Source organism: Equus quagga, chromosome 2 (assembly GCF_021613505.1).
Source record: "Equus quagga isolate Etosha38 chromosome 2, UCLA_HA_Equagga_1.0, whole genome shotgun sequence".
In the NCBI taxonomy this organism is placed as follows: domain Eukaryota; kingdom Metazoa; phylum Chordata; class Mammalia; order Perissodactyla; family Equidae; genus Equus; species Equus quagga.
Window position 1 is genome coordinate 132,931,326 of NC_060268.1, and position 6,178 is coordinate 132,937,503.

The following is a 6,178-nucleotide window of genomic DNA, read 5'->3' on the forward strand; positions in this document are numbered from 1 at the left end:
AGAAGCCATCTCTGTAACATGAAAGTGCAAGGTGAATCAGCAAGTGCTGATGTAGAAGCTGCAGCAAGTTATCCAGAAGATCTAGCTAAGATCGTTCATGAATGTGGCTACACTAAGCAACAGTTTTTCCTTGTAGATGAAACTGCCTTATATTAAAAGAAGATGTCATCTAGGACTTTCATAGCTAGAGAGGAGAAGTCAATGTCTGGCTTCAAATTGCAAAGGACAGGGTGACTCTTGTGTTAGGAGCTAATGCAGCTGATGACTTTAAGTTGAAGCCAGTGCTCATTTATCATTCTGAAAATTCTAGGGCCCCTAAAGAATTCTGCGTAGTCTACTCTGCCTGTGCTCTATAAATGGAACAACAAAGCCTGGATGACAGCACATCTGTTTACAACATGGTATACTGAATATTTTAAGCCCACTGTTGAGACCTACTGATCAGAAAAAATGATTCTGTTCAAAATATTACTGCTCATTGACAACACACCTGCTCACCCAAGCTCTGATGAAGATGTACAATGAGATTAATGTTGTTTTCATGCCTGCTAACACAACATCCATTCTGTAGCCCATGGATCAAGGAGTAATTTCAACTTTCAAGTCTTATTATTGAAGAAATACATTTCATAAGGCTATAGCTGCCATAGATAGTGATTCCTCTGATGGAGCTGGGCAAAGTAAATTGCAATTCTTCTGGAAAGGATTCACCATGCTAGACGCCATTAAGGACGTTTGTGATTCATGGGAAGAGGTCAAAATATCAACATTAATGGGAGTTTGAGAGAAATTGATTCCAACCCTCATGGATGACTTTGGGGGTTCGCAACTTCAGTAGAGGAAGTAACTACAGATGTGGTAGAAATAGCAAGAGAACTAGAATTAGAAGTGGAGCCTGAGGATGCGACTGAAGTGCTGCAATGTCATGATAAAAGTTTAATGGGTGGGGAGTTGCTTCTTAGTATAAGCAAAGAAAGTGGTTTCATGAGATGGAATCTATACCTGATGAAGATGCTGTGAAGACTGTTAAAATGACAACAAAGGATTTAGAATTTTACATAAACTTAGTTGATAAAGCAGTGGCAGAGTTTGAGGGGAATGACTCCAATTTTGAAAGAAGTTCTACTGTGGGTAAATCAAACAGTGTTGCATGCTACAGAGAAATTGTTCATGAAAAGAACAGTCAATTGATGTGACAAATTTCATTGTTGTCTTATTTTAAGAAATTCCCACAGCGACCCAAACCTTCAGCAACGACCAACCTGATTGTTCAGCAGCCATCAACAATGAGGCAAGACCCTCCATCAACAAGAAGATTACAACTTGCTGAAGGCTCAGGTGATGATTAGCATTTTTTTAGGAAAAAAGTATATTTAAATTAAGGTAGGTACATAGTATTTTTAGACATAATGCTATTGCACAATCAGTAGTCCACAGTATAGTGTAAACATAACTTGTATATGCATTAGGAAACCTAAAAATTTGTGTGGCTTGCTTTATTGCAACATTGGCTTTATTGTGGTGGTCTGGAACCAAACCCACAATATCTCTGAATGTATGCCTGTACCTTGATTGCAGCTTTGTGAGATCCTGAGCACAGGACCCGTCAAAGACATACACAGACTCCTGACCCATGGAAATTGTGAGATAATAAATGTATGTTGTTTTAAGCCATTAAGTTTATGGTAATTTTTTATATGGCAAAGAAACCTATTACAGACCCCTTCAAGGGGATAAAATCCAGATACAGAACTTTCTTGATAAACCATAACCATGACTAGTGAATCCATGTCACTGCACTATTCAGTCCATAGTGGCTGGCTGTGCAGTGGGCAGGTTTAATAACTCTAAGGGGAACTTCACTGACAGCTGGACAAAGAAGGAGAGTATAATATATTCAAGCACCCACTAATGTTTGCAAGCAAATTCATCCAGATCAGCAGAAGAAGACACATGATGGATGTACACAACCATGTCTAAATGATGACGTGAACCTTGCATCCTCCAGCCCTATTCTCTGCCACTTGCTGTCTGGTGTTGGCCCAACCAGTCACAGGCTATGAACAGCATGCTGAACGTGGCTAGGTCATCAAAGGAGGGGCTCACAGGCCTACAAAGACTTTAGAGCTATCCAAGCTGCTTCCCCTGAAGTTTGGGAAACAGCAGCTGTGCCTGAAATTTGCCACTGGCTGTTTTTTCTACTTGCGGCTTTTTTATTCCTTCAGATGCATGGAAGACTTCTTCGCTTATTGAGGAAACTCTATTTAGCTCCTGAGACCATCAATGGAAGGTTACAGAAATCCCCAGGCCTTCCCAGCTGGGGACACAGTGGACATGACTACTATTGAATCAGAGACAAGAACTCAGCAGTAAGTCTCTGCTGTGACTCAGCAGGATGGAGCCAGTGGGCTTTGGGAGAACATTTAAACACTGCAAAGCTTCTAGTGCCCTCTGTGGCTCACCTGGAAAATGCATTCCATGTAAAAGAATCCAAGCCTAAACGGGCCATCACTGGGTGACTTTCCGCATTAGAAAGGTTCCTGTGCTTCTCCAGAATATAGCCCAAGGCTCAATTTCAGACATTCCTTAAATATTAGCTGCTCTAATCTCATGTCCATCTACAGCATCACGATAGTTCAATATCTTCTTGATTGCTTACTGCCCCAATCAAAGCACAGTGATCTGTTGTGATCTATTTTTAACGATTAGAGAGTTCTTCCTTTGTTTGAACTATGATCTGTCTTCCCATGACTGCTATGCCCTGAGTTTATATAAGTCACTCTAACATGAGTCTGTGAACACATGCACAATCTGTTCCCTGCTATCAAATTATGAAATGTGCATATTCTTGACTCAGCAATCCCTACAGAAATACTAGCATAAGTATAGAAAATAAAGGTAAGTGAGGATGTTCACTGGGGGCATTGTAACAGTGCTCTCCCTAGTTCTGGAACAGTTCAAGTAAAACAGAAAGATCATTTGACAGAGGCACTATAGGGGGATTCCAGCATTAAGTGGGAGCTTGGACTGATGACCTCAAAAGTTTATCTACTTATAAGCCTTTAGTGTGCTCAGTTATTAGAAGAGCGGGGAGCAGTCCCTTCTGGTCTCTTATTTTGTCTTCCCCACCTCTGTTGTTTCTCTCCCCCTCAGCACAGGAGCTCCATGGAGAAGGGGATGAGAATAAAGTCAGCATCGGGAACATTCATGTGGTCCCTGAGGTGTCAAGGGCTCCCTCCTTTGATTATGCTGTGGGAAAGGGAGTCCAATGTGCTTCCCACACCTGCTGTGTTTATGGGCTGCCCAGCAAATCCACCCCAAGCACACTTTCTTCTGTAGCTATAAAACCTACAGGGCCTACCAAAGGGGCAATAACAGGAGAAGCAGCAGGGATGCTGGCAGCAGGGCCAGCAACAGCAGTGCTAGGCACATGGCAGCAACAAGGTTGCAGGCCCAAGACAAATCAACACAAGAATGTCAGGAGCAGCCAGCAATGGCCCAGGAGGAAGAGGAGCCGGTGTGTTCATGGCAGAACCACCAGCATGTCCGTAGCAAGTGATTGTGGCGGGTGCTTCATGCATGTCCTTGGAGGATACTTCCAGATGTGATAGGGAGGTATGCACAGGGGATCACAACAGTACAGGGAATTGTTCTGACCTAAGCAGGGTGGTAGGTACATGGGTGCTTACTGCTGTAATTTTCCCTATTTTCTATCTCTGAGGTCAGGTGATCTTACAATTGCTGTCCAGCCAGGTGGCAATTGTGAAGTTGTATTGCCTTAGAAAACCTTTACCCAATTTCTTTCACTACGTTTCCATTTTCATGTATGCCCAAGGTGATATAGGACAAAAATATGTCTAAATCTGAAGAACCAAGCTCTTTCACTATAGAGAAAATAAACATTTAAATGACGAAAACAATGGCTTAACTTCAGAGAAAACCAGCATACTCAGCATGTAAGTGGATGGCCCTCTTTCCTGTACTTATTAGTAAGAGAACTCATCTTCCTGCTGCATCATTACTTGATATGTAAGGAACCGCCAAATCCTTCCCTGTTTCCAGTTCATCATGAACAAAAGGGGAGACTGCCTTTAACTTTAAATGGAAACCAACTATAGTTTTAGCTGTTCCTTTTTAAGATTGAGCATGGTGTTGAACAGAGGGGAAGCACCATCTCACTTCAGTTGATTCAAGTGCTTCTCGAACACTTAAATTTCTCCTTTTCCTGAAATGTTCAAATTATCCTCATTTCCCAATAGCAGTGGTTTAACTTTGTATAACATTTTGCATGTTTCCAAGCACTTACATGTACATTTGCTCATTCAATTCCAACAGCCTCAAATTAGTGACTTGCCCAGTGTCATAAAATTAGTAAATAGCCAAGCTAGGTCTTGAATCTAGGTTTGTCTGGCTATAAGCCTAGTACTCTTTCCACTACAAGCAGCTAAATATCTATTGGAGTGACATCAAATGTTGGTAATAGCAGAAATAGACTGTCAGGGTAACCCACTGTAATTACATAGGTTATTTTGGGTTTTCCTAAATTCACAGTCCTGAGTACCAAGAGATTCAAGCTAAAAAGGGAGTTGCTATTGTTAGTGGCTCTGTTCTCCTCCAGGGTATTTGCCAAAAACTATTCACAAACCAGACTGGGCAGGAACAGGCCATGTGAGGGAAGGGGAGAGTAGCTATGAGGTTGCAGGCTCTAACTCCGTGGACTCTGAGCCAAGTTGTCCAGTTGCTTCAGCACAAGCTAGGATGAAGAGAGCCAAGAGGCAGGAGTCAGGCATTCTATTCAACAAAGTTCAACAGAGGGGATGCCAAGGAAAGTAGAATTTCAGGGCAGGTTTCTCATCCAGTAAGCTGACACCTGGGAAAACTCAGTCAAATAAAGGCAGAAAGGCAAGGATTCAACCAAGTTTGTATTAGGTTAGTGTTTCTCCAATGAGGGAGAAGAAGAGAGCTCTCCAGAATCCCAAATGTCCTTTAACCACATATCTGCTGGTGTATCAGCAGGGCTGCCTGTTTCCATCTTTAAAAAATAACTTACTTGTTGATCTGTGCTGGGTCAGGCACTAGGGAAACCCTTTCCCCTTGAATTTTCTTTCAGGCATTTCAGATCACTGAGAGTGTCTAATCAAATCCTCTTCAACCGGGCAGGCCCTGTGCCTGAGTGGTTAAGTTCACGTGCTCCTCTGTGGCGGCCCAGGGTTCGGATTCTGGGCCCAGACGTGGCACTGCTCATCAGGCCACGTTGAGGCAGCATCCCATATGCCACAACTAGAAAGACCTGCAACTAAGATATACAGCTGTGTACTGGGGGGTTTGGAGAGATAAAGCAGGAAAAAAAAAAAAAGATTGGCAACAGTTGTTAGCTCAGGTGCCAATCTTAAAAAAAAAAAAAGTCCTCTTCAACCATTATATTCACCATTCCCAATTACGTACACCTCAAACTTCCAGCGCTACTTCTTGCTCTGACATGCAAAATGGTAGTCCATCTGGACTTTATTTCAAACAGTGATCATATACTGGGAAGGAATCAAGGGAATGTGAGATATTGGAAGATGATAGGAGTTTGATTACATTAAGTAAATGTAGACGCCAGCGTACTTAGAAACTGAATGGTAGGGAAGAAATGATTGAAGTCCTAAGGCAGAAGTTTAGAGACTGTTCTTCCTTAAGTTTTCTAGGAGAGATTTGCCTCTAGCCTCCTTTTAAAAAGGATTTTCCACGGTTGCCAAGATTCTTAAACCCATTGTTAATCTATTCAGTCCCTCTGTGTTTCATACTCCCTGCTGCCATTCCACTCAAGAAACTCCAGCATGGGAGACCTCTGATTGACAGTCCTGGGAAGCCATGTGACAGGTCATAGCAAAGCAGCACAGAAAAAATAAGAATTTTACCACTAGTTGAATCTTCTACTTCTCACTTTCATTATACTCTTTACTTCTGAGATGGCCATTTTCCGGAAATCTTTATACCTTCTCCACTATTTAGGGAACGGAAAAACTTTTGGGGAGAATCTCTCTTGGAACTATGTAGGCAAGTGGTTCCAAAGCAAACAGAGAAAAAGAAAGAAGGAGCTGGGAGGAGGAGGAAGGAAGGAAGGAAAGGAGGGAGCGATGGAGGAAGAGAGAGAAAGAGAGGGAAAGAAAAGGGAGGGAAGAGAAGGGAAAGG